This window comes from Oncorhynchus masou, chromosome 30 (genome assembly GCF_036934945.1).
Source record: "Oncorhynchus masou masou isolate Uvic2021 chromosome 30, UVic_Omas_1.1, whole genome shotgun sequence".
Lineage (NCBI taxonomy): Eukaryota > Metazoa > Chordata > Actinopteri > Salmoniformes > Salmonidae > Oncorhynchus > Oncorhynchus masou.
Window position 1 is genome coordinate 38,525,128 of NC_088241.1, and position 20,618 is coordinate 38,545,745.

Below are 20,618 nucleotides of genomic sequence, written 5' to 3' on the forward strand. Positions count from 1 at the left end.
AAAATGACCAGCGGAGCCGCAGTAGAGACAGAGGCGATTGGTGATTCTCCGTTCCCTCTCCTTGGCCGAGATGCGAATACCCCCCAGCTGCATAGGCTCAGCATCCGAGACGGCGGAGGAGGGTGGCAGTGATGCGGCAGGTGGCAGTGATGTGGAGAGGGGAGCAACGGAGAACGTGAGCTCCTTTCCACGAGCTCGGCGACGAAGATCAAACCGTCGCTCTATGCGAATAGCGAGAGCTATTAAGGAGTCCAGACTGGAAGGAACCTCCCGGGAGAGGATCTCATCCTTAACCTCGACGTGGAGACCCTCCAGAAAACGAGCGAGCAAAGCCGGCTCGTTCCAGTCACTAGAGGCAGCGAGAGTGCGAAACTCAATAGAATAATCCGTTATGGATCTATTCCCCTGACATAGGGAAGACAGGGCCCTGGAAGCCTCCTCGCCAAAAACAGAACGGTCAAAAACCCGTATCATCTCCTCCTTAAAGTCCTGATACTGGTTAATACACTCAGCCCTCGCCTCCCAGACTGCCGTGCCCCACTCACGCGCCCGTCCGGTAAGGAGAGAAATGACGTAGGCGATGCGGGCTGCGCTCCTGGAGTAAGTGTTGGGCTGGAGAGAGAACACCACATCACACTAAGTGAGGAATGAGCGGCACTCAGTGGGCTCCCCAGAGTAACACGGCGGGTTGTTGATCCTGGGCTCCGGAGACTCGGAAACCCTGGAAGTGGGCGGTGGATCGAGGTGGAGTTGGTGAACCCGTCTTGTGAGGTCGGAGACTTGGACGGCCAGGGTCTCAACGGCATGCAGCAGACAATTCCTCCTCGTGTCTGCCTAGCATCGCTCCCTGGATCTCGACGGCGGAGTGAAAAGGGTCCGGAGCCGCTGGGTCCATTCTTGGTCTGATTCTTCTGTTATGAACTTGAGTGAAGACCCAAAAGCGGTTTTAACAGAAAACAGAGTTCTTTAATGAAAATACAGGAATGGCATAAATCCTCTTCCAACGTTGTCAGCGGAACAAAAAGAACGTTAGTATAGTGCAGGATGCTCCTGCCAGGCAGACTCCGACAGGACAGGACAAGGTGGAAGCAAACGAGACGACAGCTTGCTTCTGGCATCAAAAAACACAAACAAGAATCAGACACTGAAAGTAGCAGGAACAGAGAGAGAAATAGAGACCTAATCAGAGGGGGAAGAGAGAACAGGTGGGGAAGAGTGAAAGAGCTAGTTAGGGCAGATGTAGAACAGCTGAGGAATGAGAGACAGAGAAGGTAACCTAAAAAGACCAGCAGAGAGAGAGAATGAAGAGAAAGGACAGGAACAGACATAACAAGACATGACATTTACGTTCACTAGTTCCAAAAACATTTTACAGAAATACTCATTACAAACGTTGATAAATACAATTGTTAGACATGGAAATATAGATATACCTCTCCTTAATGCAAACGCTGTGTCAGATTTAAAAAAAAACTTTACGGAAAAAGATGGCGCTCAGAAAATAAATAAAATTATACGCCATGTTGGGGTCAGCAGAAATCAGAAATCACATTATAAATATTCCCTTACGTACTTTGGTGCGAAAAGTGCATATCAATCCCAGAACAAAAGCAAAAGACCCTGTGAAGATGCTGGAGGAAACAGATACTTTTGTATCTATATCCACAGAAAATTGAGTCCTATATTGACATAACCTGAAAGGCCACTCAGCAAGGGAGAAGCCACTGCTCCAAAACCGCCACAAAAAAGACAGATTTTGGTTTGCAACTGCACATGGGGACAAAGATCATACTTTTTGGGGAAATGTCCTCTGGTCTGATGAAACAAAAATAGAACTGTTTGGCCATAATGCCCATCATTATGTTTGGAAGAAAAAGGGGGAGGCTTGCAAGCCAAAGAACACCATCCCAACCGTGAAGCACGGGGGTGGCAGCATCATGTTGTGGGGGTACTTTGCTGCAGGAGGGCCTGGTGCAATTCACAAAATAAATGGCATCATGAGGACAGAAAATTACGTGGATATATTGAAGCAACATCTCAAGACATCAGTCATGAAGTTAAAACCTGGTCGCAAATGGGTCTTCCAAATGGACAATGACCCCAAGCTTACTTTCAAGGTTGTGGCAAAATGGCTTAAGGGCAACAATGTCAAGGTATTGGAGTGGCCATCACAAAGCCCTGACCTAAAACCCATAGAACATTTGTGGGCAGAACTGAAAAAGTGTGTGCGAGCAAGGAGGACTACAAACCTGACTCTGTTACACCAGGTCTGTCACGATGGGCCAAAATTCACCCAACTTATTGTGGGAGGTTTATGGAAGGCTACACGAAATGTTTGACCCAAGTTAACTGGGAATGTGATGAAAGACATAAAAGCTGAAATAAATCATTCTCTCCACTATTATTCTGACATTTCACATTCTTAAAATAAAGTGGTGATCCGAACTGACCTAAGACAGGGCATTTTTACTTAGACTAAATATGGTGTATGTAAACTTCCGACTTCAACTGTATATATATTTATGAAAAAAGTGAATCACAGTTTTATTTGGCATACCCGGCGGCATTTCACTTTCCCCAGTTTGGGAATACCTGGTGTAGATGAATAGGGGGAGACTCATTTTTAAGCCTTGAGGCAATTGAAACCTGAATTGTGTGTGTGTCATTCAGAGGGTGAATGGGCAAGACAAAATATTGAAGTGCCTTTGAACGGGTATGGTAGTAGGTGCCAGGTGCACAGATTTGAGTGTTTCACCTTCAACAGTTTCCTGTGTGTATCATTAATGGTCCACCACCCAAAAGACAAATTGGCACTGTGGAATGCTTTCGACACCTTGTGGAATGCTTTCGACACCAATGGATTGAGGCTGTTCTGAGGGCAAAAGGGGGTGCAACTCAAAATTAGGAAAGTGTTCCTGATGTGTTGTACCCTCAGTGTATATGTTTTTTCAGCGTTGAATCCAATTTATTTTGCCTGAATTTGGACTTTTACATTTTTACATCAACAAATAACCTTAATTTCATTTCAAGAAACCTATAAATACATTTACTCAATACCCCCCCAAAAAATGTAAATAATGTTTCTCAGAAACATTTGTATATTGTCCCATACAATATTTTTTACTAAATGTTTTGTTCCTAAAATAAGTTGTTAAAATAAGTTATTTTAATTGTATTTGTTATATTTTGGCCGCTTTGAATACCACTGATATACTGTAGGGGATAGGGAGCCATTTACAATACACACCAGGGACATTCTCACAAAATGACTATGATATTACAGTTTGACAAATGTGCTTTTCAAGTGTGAATTACATGGAACTCAACATTACAGCGCAATAAGACAGATAACCATGAATGAAAATGGGTGAAATTTCTATCTATAATAGTCGTAGGCCAAATGGTACCCTATTCTTTGGGCCCTAACCAAAAGTAGTGCACTAAATATGGAATTGGCCGGTGTGAGGGCCACGAAGGAAAAAGAGGAAGAGTGAGAGATTTACAGAGAGAGAGAGAGAGATGGAAAGAGAAAGAGAGAACGAATCCTCAGAATGCCAACTAAGCCTGCAATGGCTCGATAATTGTCACGATCTTGGACTGGGCTGGAGACTGGCATGTCAGACTATCTGACTGGAATGTCACAGTGCATGTGGTTGTTTTAATTCACCACCATCGGCACAACTCGAGCATGTTGGTGGATGAGGAGGGCTGCGTCCTAAATGGCACCATATTCCCTATGTAGTGCACTACTTTTTACCAGGGCCCAAAGTGCAATATACAGGGAATAGGGTGCCATTTAGGATGCAAACAAGGATGGGGTTGTGTGGATGAACCTGAACACATTTGTGGTTGCTTGCATATCAACGTTGTTGTGTTATTTTGTGGTACAGACAGGGGAGACAAAGGAAGAGAGATTGGAATAAAGAATTGCTTCAGTGCTTGCAGTTATTTGCGGAAAAATTAAGTTGATTTATATAGATGGTGCCACGAGTCTCTGTAGCGAAATTTGAGTGTAAAAGATGGAACTGAATCGTGAAAATTACTGCTAGCACATATAGATTTGAGTCATTTAACAGACACTCTTATCCAGAGTGACATACAGTTAGTGCATTCATCTTAAGAAAGATAGGTGGGACATTCACATATCTCAGTTATAAACCACGTTTTCATCCACAGTTTTTATGCGAGTGCGCCAACAGGAAAATCGCGTCAGTGACTCAACCCACTCTAGTGGGCCTCCTATAGATGGCATGAAAGAGCACCAGTAAGCCCCTGACTCAGCCCCTGTAATAGGGTTAGAGGCAGAGAATCCCAGTGGAGAGAGGGGAACCGGCCAGGCAGAGACAGCAAGGGCGGTTCGTTGCACCTTCACACGCCTGGGTCAGACTACACACAATCAAACACAATCAAACACAATCAAATGTCCCACTGAAGAGGTGAGTCTTTAGTAAAGACTTAAAGGTTGAGACCGAGTCTGCGTCTCTCACATGGGTAGGCAGACCATTCCATAAAAATGAAGCTGTATAGGAGAAAGCCCTGCCTCCAGCTGTTTGCTTAGAAATTCTAGGGCCAGTTAGGAGGCCTGCATATTGTTACCGTAGCGTACGTGTAGGTATGTACGGCAGGACCAAATCAGAAAGATAGGTAGGAGCAAGCCCATGTAAGGCTTTAGTTCTAGTCAGGATTCTAGCAGCCATATTTAGCACTAACTAAAGTTTATTTAGTGCTTTATCCGGGTTAGCAGGAAAGTAAATCATTGCATAGTCTAACCTAGAAATAAGAAAAGCATGGAATAATTTTTCTGCATCATTTTTGGACAGAAAGTTTCTGATTTCTGCAATGTTACGTAGATAGAAAAAAGCTGTCCTTGAAACAGTCTTGATTTGTTCGTCTAAAGAGAGAATAGGGGGAAGACGAACGCCGAGAGGTCCTTCACAGTTTTATTTGAGATGACTGTACAACCATCAAGATTAATTGTCAGATTCAACTGAAGATCTCTTTGTTTCTTGGGACCTAAAACAAGCATCTCTGTTTTGTCCGAGTTTAAAAGTAGAAAGTTTGCAGCCATCCACTTCCTTATGTCTGAACCACAGGCTTCGGGCGAGGGCAATTTTGGTGCTTCACCATGTTTCATTAAAATGTACAGCTGTGTGTCATCCGCATACCAGTGAAAGTTAACATTATGTTTTCGAATAACATCCCCAAGAGGTAAAATATATCGTGAAAACAATAGTGGTCGTAAAACGTAACCTTGAGGAACACCAAAATTTACAGTTGATTTGTCAGAGGACAAACCATTTACAGAGACAAACTGATATCTTTCCGACAGATAAGATCTAAACCAGGCTGCGACTTGTCCGTGTAGACCAATTTGGGTTTCCAATCACTCCAAAAGAATGTGGTGATTGATGGTATCAAAAGCAGCACTACGGTCTAGGAGTACGAGGACAGATGCAGAGCCTCGGTCTGACGCCATTAAAAGGTAATTTACCACCTTCACAAGCGCAGTCTCAGTGCTATGATGGGGTCTAAAACCAGACTGAAGCATTTTGTATACATTGTTTGTCTTCAGGAAGGCAGTAAGTTGCTGGACAACAGCTTTTTCTAACATTTTTGAGAGGAATGAAAGATTCAATATAGGCCGATAGTTCTATATATTTTCTGGGTCAAGGTTTGGGTTTTTCAAGAGAGGCTTTATAACTGCCACTTTTAGTGAGTTTGGTACAGATCCGGTGGATAGAGAGACGTTTATTATGTTCAAAATAGGAGGGCCAAGCACAGGAAGCAACTATTTCAGTAGTTGAGTTTGAATAGGGTCCAGTATGCAGCTTGAAGGTTTAGAGGCCATGATTATTTTCATCATTGCGTCAAGACATATAGTACTAAAACACTTGAGTGTCTCTCTTGATCCCAGGTCCAGGCAGAGTTGTGCAGACTCAGGACAACTGAGCTTTGGAGGAATACGCAGATTTAAAGAGGAGTCCGTAATTTGCTTTCTAATGATCATGATCTTTTCCTCAAAGAAGTTCATGAATGTATTACTGCTGAAGTGAAAGCCATCCTCACATAGGGAATGCTGCTTTTTAGTTAGCTTTGCGACAGTATCAAAAATAATTTCCAATTAAGCTGGAAAAATAGAATGATCAAGCAGCAGTGAGGGCTCTTCGATACTGCACGGTACTGTCTTTCCAAGCTAGTCGGAAGACTTCCAGTTTGGTGTGGCGCCATTTCCGTTCCAATTTTCTGGAAGCTTGCTTCAGAGCTCGTATATTTTCTGTATACCAGGGAGATAGTTTCTTGTGACAAATGTTTTTCGTTTTTAGGGGTGCAACTGCATCTAGGGTATTGTGCAAGGTTAAATTGAGTGCCTCAGTTAGGTGGTTAACTGATTTTTGTCCTCTGACGTCCTTGGGCAGGCAGAGGGAGTCTGGAAGGGCATCAAGGAATCTTTGTGTTGTCTGAGAATTTATAGAACGACTTTTGATGCTCCTTCGTTGGGGTCTGAGCAGTTTATTTGTTGCGATTGCAAATTGATGGATTGTAATAAAATGGTGGTCAGATAGTCCAGGATTATGAGGAAAAACATTGAGATCCACAACATTTATTCCATGGCACAAAACTAGGTCCAGAGTATGACTGTGACAGTGAGTAGGTCCAGAGACATGTTGGACAAAACCCACTGAGTCGATGATGGCTCCGAAAGCCTTTTGGAGTGGGTCTGTGAACTTTTCCATGTGAATATTAAAGTCACCAAAAATGTGAATATTATCTGCTATGACTACAAGGTCCGATAGGAATTCAGGGAACTCAGTAACGCTGTATATGACCCAGGAGGGCTGTAAACTGTAGCTATAAAAAGTGATTGACTGGAAGCTCAAAAGACGAAAATGTCTGTTTTTTTTTTTTTTTGAAATTTGCTATTGTAAATGTTAGCAACACCTCCGCCTTTGCGGGATGCATGAGGGATATGGTCACTAGTGTAACAAGGAGGTGAGGCCTCATTTAACACAGTAAATTCATCAGGCTTAAGCCATGTTTCAGTCAGGCCAATCACATCAAGATTAGGATCAGTGATTAGTTAATTGACTATAACTGCCTTTGAAGTGAGAGATCTAACATTAAGTAACCCTATGTTGAGATGTGAGGTATCACGATCTCTTTCAATAATGGCAGGAATGGAGGAGGTCTTTATCATAGTGAGATCGCTAAGGCGAACACCGCCATGTTTAGTTTTGCCCAACCTAGGTCGAGGCACAGACACGGTCTCAATGGGGATAGCTGAGCTGACTACACTGACTGTGCTCGTGGCAGACTCCACTAAGCTGGCAAGCTGGCTAACAGCCTGCTGCCTGGCCTGCACCCCATTTCATTGTGGAGCAAGAGGAGTTGGAGCCCTGTCTATGTTGGTAGATAAGATGAGAGCACCCCTCCAGCTACGATGGATGATCACTTTGCTCATTGTATATGTAATTGCTTCTTGCAACTATCTACTCACTCTCCTCCTCTCACATTTTCCCTTCACTTGTGGACTTTAGTGCACAACACGTCACCTGTCTGTGACCAGGCAAAAATCCTTTCCAAGCCAAACCTTCATATCATGACAATAACTGCTACACACATCCTACATTGCGGACTCGTCATAGTCAACATAGCTACTAGAACTAACATGTTAGTAAACCCACTACAGTCATGCAGTACAGTGTACAGTCAGAAAGCAGTTTAGCAGTTACACCGGAAGGTCCCGGTGGCAATAAATTAATAAAACCAAAAGGTTACCTTGATTTGGAAGAGTTCTGGTGTTAGATAGCCATAGATAGTTAGCTAACTTAGCATCCCTCTCTGTTTGACCCGGGTGTTTGAGTAGGCTGAACTAGCTAGCACATTCACTAGCTAAGTGAAAGTAAAAAAATATATACAACCAAATATATGTCTTAATTTTTGAATAAATTAACTATTGCCTTTCTCTCTCTTTCTGTCAACTTCTCACCACATTTTATACACTACAGTGCTAGCTAGCTGTAGCTTACGCTTTCAGTACTAAAATCATTCTCTGATCTTTTGATTGGGTGGACAACATATCAGCTCATTCTGCAAGAGCTCTGATAGGTTGGAGGACGTCCTCCGAAATTTGTTTTAATTACTTTGTAAGTCTGTGGAAGGGGGTGAGAACCATGAGCCTCCTACGTTTTATATTAAAGTCAATGTACCCAGAGGAGAACAGAAGGTAGCTGTCCTCTGGCTACATCATTGTGCTACCCTACAGAGTGCTTCTGAAGCTACTGTAGACCTTCATTGCAAAACATTGTGTTTTAATCAAACGTGATTTTTTTGTATAGTTTTATCTAAAACTTATAACTTTTTTAATTCACTGAGGAGGATGGTCCTCCCCTTCCACAACTGAGGAGCCTCCACTGACACACACACACACCTTCTCATGCCCTATCCAAGCCAAGTATGTAATCTAGTGAACCACTGCTTCTAGGTATCCCTATGGAGCCACTAAATTTGAGTAACAAAGTCAATATTATCATTTCAGAGCACTATCCATTTTCATTCACTCAATCTTCCATAAGCGTCGCATCCCAAATGGTACCCTATTTCCTTTATAGTGCACTAGTTTTAACCAGGGACCATTGGACTGAAAATAATGCACTAAATAAGGCATAAGATACCATTTGGGACACAAGCCAATCTTCCATTATATGTCCCAAACTCCCTTAGCCCCTTCAACAACATCACTCATTTACAGGCTCCAGGGTAGATGGCCATTACATAGCCTTGATTGATGCACAATGCATTAAAATTAGATTATCCTTCATCATTTTAAGCAAATATATCAAACAACAGCTTTCCACTGCAGGGTTAAGAAGAGAAAGGTCCAGAGGAAGTGATGTCATGGGTTCACCAGTGGACCTCACAGAGATGTTTGTTGGTTAATTTCCCAGACATCAGGCATTTATTCCCACAGCTGTAATGTTTTTTATTAACAATGAATACCAATTAAAACCATTTTCCCCACTCAACCAAGTGTAACAGTGTTTCACTACTAGGAATGTAATGTATGCCTATGCAGGAAATATATCATAAACTCTGACTAAACCATTGTCTCACTTAGATGAAGGTCGTATTATAATTTTAAAATAAAAAAGTGAAGTCAAGAATAAAGAAATTAATTGTAAACAAGAAACTGACAAATGGGAAGAATAAAGGACCAAAGGACCACCTACCTTGTGTCACACAAGGTGGCTCTCGCTACACACCGGAAGTGCTGAACTAAAATTGTATTTTTTTCACATTACCTAAGAATTAAACAGAACGGTATTGGTCATAAAGTAGAACGAGTAGCAGTAATTGGCTATCAGAGGGCGTATCAATCTTTCAGAAGATTGATCATCTATTAAAACTGAGAATAGTGGGGTGGGAGGGTCTGCATTTGGTTTAGTAGGAAGACTACAGTCACATTGTTCCCAGCTAGCACATAACGTTCTGAGAACAATATGTTTCTTAGAGCTTGGTGAGAGAGTGGTTGACCTATGGTTATTTTACATCAGTGGAAGCTGGTGGGAGGGGCTACAGGAGGATGGGCTTATTGTAATTGCTGGAATGGAATTAATGGAATGTTTGACTCTGTTCCATTTATTGCAGCCTGTCCTCTTATAGCTCCTGCACACCAGCAGCAACTGTTTTGTATACAAGCTTCCTACAGCATTCTGGGAATGCTTTGGAACATTCTCAGCACATTTAAGGAATTTGAAATATTTTCTTTGTATTTCATTACTTTCACATAACGTTTCCTAAAAGTTCAAACATGGATACATGTATTTATCATTTGGTAAGGATCTAGGAACGTTTTGCATCTGGTTTGGCATTGGGAATGGTCTCAAATAGTTCAGAGAACATTAAGAAACAAGGTTCTTCTGTGGAAATTTCAGTAGGGTACTTCCGTATACCATTTCCCATATGTTTTCTTCATGGTTCTGTGTAAAGTCATGTTCTCAAATTGCTCCAAGAACATTAACTTCTTGTCTTGAGCAATCCCGTATCCGGGACCGTAATCATAGCCTCAAGCTCATTACCATAACGCAACGTTAACTATTCATGAAAAACGCAAATGAAATGAAATTAATATATTGGCTCACAAGCTTAGCCTTTTGTTAACAACACTGTCATCTCAGATTTTAAAAATATGCTTTTCAACCATAGCTACACAAGCATTTGTGTAAGAGTATTGATAGCTAGCATAGCATTAAGCCTAGCATTCAGCAGGCAACATTTTCACAAAAATAAGAAAAGCATTCAAATAAAATAATTTACCTTTGAAGAACTTCGGATGTTTTCAATGAGGAGACTCTCAGTTAGATAGCAAATGTTCAGTTTTTCCAAAAAGATTATTTGTGTAGGAGAAATCGCTCTGTTTTGTTCATCACGTTTGGCTAAGAAAAAAAACAGAAAATTCAGTCATTACAACGGCAAACTTTTTTCCAAATTAACTCCATAATATCGACAGAAACATGGCAAACGTTGTTTAGAATCAATCCTCAAGGTGTTTTTCACATATCTATTCGATGATAAATCATTCGTGGCAGTTACCTTTCTCCTCTGAACCAAATGGAAAAATGCACGCAGCTGGAGATAGCGCAATAATTTCGACGGAGGACACCAAGCGGACACCTGGTAAATGTAGTCTCTTATGGTCAATCTTCCAATGATATGCCTACAAATAGGTCACAATGCTGCAGACACCTTGGGGAAACGACAGAAAGTGTAGGCTCATTCCTGGCGCATTCACAGCCATACAAGGAGACATTGGAACACAGCACATTCAAAATCTGGGGCACTTCCTGTATGAAATTTCATCTTGGTTTCGCCTGTACCATTAGTTCTGTGGCACTCACAGACAACATCTTTGCAGTTTTGGAAACATCAGAGTGTTTTCTTTCCAAAGCTGTCAATTATATGTATAGTAATAATTTCAGTACTTTAGCAAAATGTTGCCTACAGCTTCCTCATGGTTCTATATAAAGACAAGTCATCAACCTGTTCTGAGAAAGTTAAGAAAAGTTTCTATAAAAACCACAAGAAAAATGTAGTAATGTTTAAAGAATATTCTAAAAATGTTATTTAAAAACATACATTCTGTTCTCAGTATGAACAAAACTCTCTCTGTCATCTATTTTGTTGTGTGTTCAGGTATGTTTGCCACGCCCACTAATTGGCCACACCTGAGTGCATGTTTCCTCTGAAATGGGGTCTGTTTGAATAGGGTTAGACTAAACTTACATGGCACGCTAGCTCTATCCTGGTGGATCGGTGGACTAATTCCATTGCTAGAAAACAGAAGATTATAGGTTTGAATCTCACAGATACTGTGTCAAAACAAATGTGTTAGGCATTATTAATGCATAAGAAAATTTAATTGCATGTGTTCAATCTATGCTTGAATTTAAAAAGAGTTAACTCAAAATAAGCTAGCAGTGTTTTTCAACGTTTTTTTGAAACATTCAATTAAAGTTTTATGGAAGTATTTAAAAAACTTCCAAATAGCTTATAATTTCCGTTCTCAAACCTCCCAGGAAAACGCTCAAGGAATCACCCTGTATCCTAAAAAGAAACATTCCCAGAAAAGGTGAATTTTTCACTTCTGTTCCCAGAACATAAGAAAATTATAAGTTAAAAAAATATTCAGTTTTACCGGTCAGGAAACATATGGCTTCGTTCCCACAAACAATGTAAGACCAAAAACATACGTTCCCACAACTTCTAAGGAACCAAATCTGCTAGCTGGGTAACCACATACTAAACGGTCTTTGCTGTCACCACTCCGTGAAGTCGCCTAGTCCACCTTGATCAGGGGGGAACGCGGAGCCAGAATTCGCAATCGCTGCCAGTCCAGTCTAGTCTATGCTCGTTCGGAGGAGACAGAGCCCAGGTACAGACAGAAAAAAACTACCAAACAGACACTGAAGCCGAATGTGGATTGCTGCTGTAGGCTACTAAATGCATACATGACAAACAGCGGATATTAAAGGTGAGATTGAGATTATATTGTTGTCGTGCAAATTGTAATGTATGGTAGGCTATATTGATTCTAGATGAGAGAATGTTAGGAAGAAATATCATACGCTCTGTCTCGAGCCTGCAGCGCTCTGTTGGCTTGGTGCGTTGTCCTTTCTCCGATAATCATGTTAAAGGAAATGTTAACCATGCGTTATCAGACCGATTGCGAAAATAAAACATTGATTGCTCTCTGATGGACAGACATCTTTATTTTTTACACAAATAACTTAGCCTAGACTTCAAACTTTACGTGTTTTTGCCTATATTTCAATTTTGTTTACAAATACATTTATAATGCAATGCATTGATAGGTGAGGTCAAAATGAAACTAAATCAATAGTTTTTTTAGAACGCTAACAACTAATTCGAATGTTCTACCCTGTTCATAATTTGATGTAATAATTGTGTTATTCAGTTGATTTACAGTCTTTTTGTACTTGCGTGTAGGCTATTTGACTTCAGTGCCCACTCCGCTCTATATCCTCATTTCGCAGACAGAGAAAAGAGAAAGAATGTTGTCCCTTGCAATGTGTAGGCCTATGTGTTTCTAACTTGTATCTAGTCTTTGGAGGGCAAAGAGCTTACACTCCTTTCTTTACACACACAGACACACTAATGGTGCGCGGGTCAGCTGTTTGTTCACCCGCACCCACCCGCAATTGCTAATAACCCATCTGCAACCGCCTGACTAGGCCTATACAGTGTATTTGAAAAGTATTCAGAACCCATTGACTTCCACATATTGTTATGTTACAGCCTTCTTCTAAAATGTATTAAATCGTTTTTTTCTCATCAATCTACACACAATACCCATAATACCAAAGCGAAAGAAGGTTTTTAGAAATGTTGAAAGGCAAACTGAAAATAAACATTTCCAGTTCCCTTTACTCAGTACTTCTTGAAGCACTGTTGGGAGCGATTACAGCCTTGAGTCTTCTTGAGTATGACCCTACAAGCTTGGCACACCAGTATTTGGGGAGTTTCTCCCATTCTTCTCTGCAGATCCTCTCAAGCTCTGCCAGGTTGGATGGGGAGCGTCGCTGCACAGCTATGTTCAGGTCTCTCCAGAAATGTCCAAGTCCGGGTCCAAGTCCGGGCTCTGGTTGGGCCACTCAAGGACATTCAGAGACTTGTCCCAAAGCCACTCATGCGTGTGTGGCCGTGTGCTTAGGGTCATTGTTCTGTTGGAAGGTGAACCTTCGCCCCAGTCTGAGGTCCTGAGTGCTCAGGAGCATGTTTTCATCAAGGAACTCTCTGTACTTTGCTCTGTTCATCTGTCCCCTAATCCTAACTAGTCTCCCAATCCCTGCCACTGAAAAACATCCCCACATCCCCACAACATGATGCTGCGACCACCATGCTTCACCATAGGGATGGTGCCAGGTTTCCTCCAGATGTGACGCTTGGCATTCAGGCTAAAGAGTTAAATCTTGGTTTCATCAGACCAGAGAATCTTGTTTATCATGGTCTGAGAGTCCTTTAGGTGCCTTTTGGCAAACTCCAAGTGTGCTGTCATGTGCCTTTTACTGAGGAGTGGCTTCCGTCTGGCCACTCTACTATAAATGCCTGATTGGTGGAGTGCTGCAGAGATGGTTGTCCTTCTGGAAGGTTCTCCCATCTCCACGGATTAACTCTGGAGCTCTGTTAGAGTGACCATTGGGTTTTTGTTCCCCTCCCTGACAAAGGCCCTCCTCCCCCGATTGCTCAGTTTGGCCGGGTGGCCAGCTCTAGGAAGAGTCTTGGTGGTTCCAAACTTCTTCAATTTAAGAATTATGGAGGCCACTGTGTTATTGGGGACCTTCAATGCTGCAGAACATTTTTAGTACCCTACATTTCTAATACCCTCGACACAAGCCTGTCTCCGAGCTCTACGGACAATTCCTTTGACCTCATGCCTTCGTTTTGCTATGACATGCACTGTCAACTGTTAGACCTTATATATACATACACGTGTGCCTTTCCAAATCATGGCCAATCAATTGAATTTAACACAGATGGACTGCAATCAAGTTGTAGAAACATCTCAATGATGTTCAATGGAAACGGGTAACTACGCTCAGTTTCGAGTCTCATAGCAAAGTGTTTGAATACTATTTCTGGTATTTCTGTGTTTTTTCTTTTTAAGAAATGTGCTAAAATGCCTAAAAACCTGTTTTTGATTTGTCATTATGGGGTCTTGTGTGTAGATTAGATTGATTATATATATTTTTTGTTAATACATTTTAGAGTAAGGCTGCATCGTAAAAAATATACTTTCTGAATGCACTGTATGTGATAAAGTGAAAATTGGAGGATTTTCCCTAATTTAGATGTTTCTGTTTATAATCTCTGACATTTTTGGAGACTATTTGTTCGTCAACTTGTCTACAATTATATACATACTACTTCTCTTCTGTCATATGTTGCCATAGAAAACTAAATGAACCCTTGTTCACCAGAATAATGTCATAAATTATAGAATTAATGCTTCAATTTAGTTGACATCAGTTAAGTTTTCTCTGTGGTCTGCTTATTTCGGGGAGCAAAGACGTTTAGGGATTGGAGAGAAAATGCAATAGGTTATAGACCTACAGTCAGTTTCCATTTAACCCATCTGAACAGTAGGCTACAGTTCACTTGACATGCCATAGGCCTATTTGAAGTCCTGTCTTGTGACTGTCTAATTTGCATAATGCCTCACAATCATCACACATAACATACACTCTTAGAATTTGGATGACATTTTTTTAACACATCCTTGTGTCTAACTTTGGACGGCATGTGTTACTTTAAACACAATCACTGTGATTTGTGTCAATTCCTGCAAATAATGTGTTAAAAGCTGAAAAACATACAACACACCCTAGATGTTATATTATTGACCAATCGAATTGTGGATCCGAAGTCACCATGCATCTACGCTGTGGCCTCACACCCTGGCCTTCACACATCTTGAAAAGTGAAGTGACAACTGACAACCTGCAGTGAGCCTCAGCCTGCCAGCAGAAGGAATATGAAACATGAAACAAGGTAAATGTACTCTTTATCTGAATAAGGTGTACATTTGAGGCTAATGCAGAGCGTACACGGCAACTTTTTAGCCTTGATTTCTAAAAATGTAAGGTGTCTCAGATGAGTTTTCAAGAAGTTAGGACATTTAGGCAAATTTCTACCATAACCGTTATCATTATCATATTTCCCAGCATGTTCTATTGCAGGTTGATTTAGAAAAATCGTTTTTTATATCTGTGCTTTTGCATGTACATTGTTTGCGTCATTAATCGTATGCTACACTAAGATAAATAAAATACATTTTTCTAAACTAATCCAATCAGTTAGTTTTTGCATTTGTTACTGAAATCATTGTTCCAGTCTAAATGGAATGCGTAGTCTCCTCCCAGTGTTCCTAACCCTGGCAGTCATTCTGAATCCAGGTTGCAGGGGAATAAAAATCCCAATTGTTGGCTGTTCTAATGCTGGCTGGATTCCAATAGGAATTACACATCACTTTGCATAATGCGACTTGCAGGCAGGTTTGCAAAAAATCTGGTAATGTTCCCAAAGTTCCCAGGATTTTCAGCTATCCCACTTGAAAGCTTCATGGAAACTGGAGAGAATATTCAGGAAGACTGGACTCCTTTAACCACATTTCCCATGAAAGATACTCGAGTTTTCCAATGCTACTTGCAGACCAGATGCGGCCTGTAAAACCAATAGTTTCAGGCCACTATGTAAACTAATCTTGTTTTCAAAGTAAGGCCTTACAAGATTTGAATGAAACCACTCACCTAGAATCTCAATTGGTGATAACCACAGGCTTGATCAGAAACAAATTCAATAACCATGTCTGTATCACTAACAAATACAGTCATGGGTGGTAATACTACAATTCCCTCGAAAAGGCAAGGCACACTGGGAAATTATATTGGAGGCATGGCTTAGTGGGGGCTTGGCTTTCAGTTATCGCCTCTTGGCCACCTTTGAGTACCAGTTTAACTGGTCTATGGAGGTTTATTCAGTTGGAGGTGTGGCTTAGTGGTGGCGTGGCTTTCAGTTGGATATTTTTGGCCACCTGTCAGTGGAAGTGTTTTACCATTTTACCTGGTGTATGATAGATTTTTAATGTTTACCTCCTGACAAAGAATAAATGGCTACCTTATCGAGTCTGTTCTCCTGTATCTCCTGTATCTCATCATCATATCTGTTTTGTTATCCTTTTGGAGACAAACATTTATTCTCATTAAAAATCCTATTTACCATAACCCCTAACCCTTAACCTAACCTTAACTCCAAACCCCTAATGCTAGTTGTAACCACTTCTTTAGGACCTCTGGTACCCGCAAGGATAGTAAAACCACACCCGCACACACAGAGTTTTTATTTTCCTATCATTTATTGATATGCATACTGAGTGATATGTGCATTTTGAGGTAAAAGATACTTTAACATTACATTGTAAATAGCAGGAAATACTGTGGTTTGGGATTGGTTGTATTCTAGCCTTCTGTATGGACCAGAGGGAATGTCCCATTCCCTATTTAGGCAGCCTTGAGCTTGGCTTTCATGGCTTTTAGTCTGAACTGCTTTAAAAAAAATAGTACTGAATAATTGAAAGCCTGTTTAAGCTAGAGATATCTGTATTTTTATATGGGCTCAATCCACCACATCCGCCTAAGTTGGCCTTCCACATCTGCGGTGGAAAGTGGCAGAGCTACAGGGCTGTTAGTCAGACCAGGAGACATCCTGAAAATCTGTCTTTAACGAAAACGTCAGTAGAGTCCGAACTAATATGAACCCTCTATGGAAAGATGAGACTCACACGAACACGATGGTGTTCTCCGTTTTCTTCTACGACTTGTCTGAAGGTAACTCAGTACAGGTTAAAAAAATGAATGGAAGTATGGAAGTCGTTTTGTGCCCCCCCCCCAAAAAGGGGGTTAAATATGTGTAATATCTCTGGATATAGGACAGACACTTCAAAACCTTATGTGTTTCTGCCATTTATGAACGTGTTATTCAATGTGTTTCTATATTTCATCAAATAATTTTTTTATATATTCTTTGGATACCTAAAAGGGTTCTAAAATAGAGGTTAAACAGTAAAGGATACTCCTACAAACTGTATATAAGAGCCATGGAGGGAATTGACTTGTAAGCATAATCAGAAGTGACAGGGACAGCAGAACAAGAGGTGGTTTTCAAAACCAGATGTCTTAGAGACCCATACATGGCAGAGAGAGGCCACATGTTTGTGGAGAATTTCAGTTTCAACATTTATTTAGCCTCAACCCTCCGCTGTTTATCAAAACAAGGGGTGTGATGACCATTTTGTTGTATTTTGAATTGCAGATTGCCCATCTAAAGATCCACTCCAGTTAGGTATTAGGTGAAGATACAGTATATGTTTCTTTAAGACACTTCCTTTCATGTAAACCACAGTTTTCTGTGAATGATCACCCAGTAGCTTGGTTAAGCTTCAACAAATGTAGCTATAGTTGTGTTTATGTTGTGTTTTATTTCATCTGATTTGTCAATGTTCTACTATTTTAAGTAAGGTTTTGTGTCGCTTTCGGAGAATGATTCTGGGGATAGCAGCAAAGTAAATACAGCCTTGAAGTTGAGAGAGAGAGAGAGGAAGGGAAAATAAGAAGAGACAGAGGACGAGAGAAGAGAGCTTTTGACCGATCTGAGGCTTTGGAAATAGTCATTTGGAGTTTAATGCTCTGTGGCAGGTTATTTTGGGGAGGCTTTCTACCTGCTTTTAAGGTGAGTGGGAGAGACATTTGAAATCAGTCTGAGAGCTGTGATTGTGGCGTCAGGAAAGGTTCAAGCTTTCCTCTAGAGGTGACAAGCTGGATCCACCTGACAGGTGTTTGAGGATCCAGTTCTGGAGGTGTCGCTGAAAATGCAAGGATGTGGAATTTTAGTTCAACCTACTTTCTTTAGGTCAACCATGAATAGGCATGCATCTTTCTTAACTGTGTTTGCAAGTATTTTCCAATGAAACATTTCAAGGCTGTGAGGCAAGAGGGATGCTGGTCTGTGTTTGTGTATGTTCACAAAAGTGGACATGGCAATTTGGTCAATGTTTTTGCCTAGTGGCCTTTCTAAAGGCAAGATGCAGCTATACGTTTTGCGTGAAAACATGACAATACATAGTAGCTGAGTACTTTTTTTGTATTTTTTTATAAATGATTGGTCAGTGATTGACACCCACACTAATTTAATCAATGGGTCGGAAGGAGAAAATATGACAATTATAGAATACTAACTACATATGGGTTTCAAAATGAATACGCCTCTGTTGATTTTACAGTTGGATAATCTTATGAATAAATAGAGAAAGATTCAATGCCGGGAGTTATTACAATCATACATCCTTCTACATTCACACCCTTCAGGTGTGTGTTTGTCTAAGATCTCCTGGGATCCATCCATCCTCACTTTCTCTCCTCTTCTTGCTTCTCCTCTCCTGTCTTCAATACAACACTTTCACCTCTCTTTCTCATCACCCACCTCTCTCTCGCTCTATTTCTCTTTGTTACGTTTTCCAAAACTGCTCCTCCACCTCTGCTGTCCCCCTAATTAATTTCTACTTTCCCAAGATGGCAGGTCCTCTCTTTCCTCCTCCCTTCATACCCTCCCCCCTCTATTCATTTGCATCCTGGCTCTACGCTCCATGTGGCTGGCTGCCCAAGTATTTCTCCTGGAGTCAGCTGGCTAATTGGGTCCCATCTGTTGGGAGAGAGAGAGGTCTGTGCCGAATCCAGGCTAATTTGTGTCTGGATTTTTACCATATTGACTGAGTTCTGCTGGGCCAATGGCACCATGTTCACCGTTTCGGTGGTCTTAGACTCACAGAAACACCTAATTGTTTTTTTTTGTAGTTGCTCATGGACTCTGCCATATACTGACTGGGCATAAATGTTCCGAATAATGCTCCTTCCATCTCCCATTCTGTACGCTAATATTTTGAAGGTGTAACGATGAGTGGTGTTGGTAACCTAAACCTGGGTAAGACATTGTCAAGAAGGCGGTGATGTGTGTTTGCGAGGCAGAAGACGCAAGATCAATCCCAATAGTGTTTGTGATTGAGGGAAGCTATACTGTTATTTTAAACAAGCAACATGAGCCACGTTACATAAGGACTAGGCTGAGGCGCATACAGATAAAGGCTTCATCACGGCTGTGTTCTTGCTAAGTTATTGTTCCTGTTCTGTTCTGACCAAGTAAAAAACAAATATACAGTACTTCCTCCTACATGCTCTCTGCACTGCCTTTAATCTCACACTGATTGCATCAAGCCTCAGCAGCTCAGAAGCAGGATGCAAACTACCCGCAGTACCGAGGAAGTGGTAAGGTCTTCAGCTTGGTGATCTGCAGTTGGCATGCTAGCACCCTTAAAAACAAGAACTTAAAGAGGAGCCCAAAAGACACAACACAAAGGTGCCTGTTCACAAGAGCATGAGAGAAATGCCTGTCTATTTTAACCAAAGCGTTAACACTTCTAACAGGTAAAATAGAGGGGATAGCCTGTGTCCAAAAGGGCCCTGGTCAAAAGTAGTGGACTATAAAGGGAATAGGGTGACATTTGGGATGCAGTGAAGTTGGTGCTACAGGCTACCTACCTACGGGTATTATATTGGTAGTTTACTCAGTGCAGAGGCAGTCTATTGGATATTTGACACTGTGCACAACTTATCACACTGCAACTCTTGAATGTTCAATAAGACCATGTGCTGTGTTTGGCTTTCATTTATGTTCTGTTCTTATTAATGCATATTATGACTCCCTCGGGTTCTCTTGTAAAATCAAACAAATGCAACCTGTTTGAAAATGTGTTTGTACCAGTCATCTGTGAATCTGCAAGATAGATAGTTTGTGTGTTCTGCTTTTTTCATGCTATAATTGTATTTAGCCTGGGATACTATGGACCGTTACCAGTCTAGATGTCGGAGTTGACAGATAAAACCCTGTCACTTTATCTTCCACATCATGCGGACCCATCTCTCTCTCATATCTCTATTTTGCTCTCCCTCTCTTTTCATTCTCTCTCCCCCCTCCTTCTCTCTTTCTCTCTCTATGCCTGATGACTTTGATTCATCATGGTTCTCATCTCCTTCCCCTCTGTGGGAGCTGTTTGTAATAAATGTGTTTTATGAATATAAAAAAAAAATCTGACAATTGATGGGGTGCCAGCAATGACCTTCTATAATGATGGAACGTCTTTGTATCTTCCCTCTGAAAAATGAGTGAAATGTATGTTGCCGAGGTAGGGTGAACAGGCGGAATGAAACAGGGTGTAAGATATTTGGCCCTGTTATGTTACATCTCCTTTCTCAGCACAAAATTAATAAAGAGAGAAGTGAAGATTTCAATTGTGATATTGAGATGGTGAGAGAGTGAGGGAGAACTTTCAAAGTAAGAGACCACAAGGTTACCCGGCCGGTTTTGAGAATCGAGACATAAATTGAGGCAGAATGGCCCAGGGGACTGTACTGGTGTCGTTTGATGTTTTCCTTCATGTACTTTTTGGCACTTATTTGAATTGAGGTGATATTGAGGAATTTAGGCACCTTTTT

General features: G+C 41.1%; 1 protein-coding gene across 4 annotated transcripts in view; it reads left to right on the plus strand.

Annotated features, from left to right (window-relative positions):
* Positions 1–11,828: 11,828 nt before the first annotated feature.
* Positions 11,829–20,618, plus strand: part of LOC135522615 (E3 ubiquitin-protein ligase RNF152-like) — a 48,829-nt gene continuing 40,039 nt past the window's right edge. Inside the window, exon 1 of one of the 4 annotated variants that reach the window (XM_064949048.1) lies at positions 11,829–12,028. The gene's annotated coding sequence lies outside the window, so the exon portion shown is untranslated. Of the gene's footprint in view, positions 12,029–14,591; positions 15,067–17,673; positions 17,803–20,618 lie in introns of those variants that run through there. The other 3 variants (XM_064949050.1, XM_064949049.1, XM_064949052.1) reach the window with 3 other exon arrangements.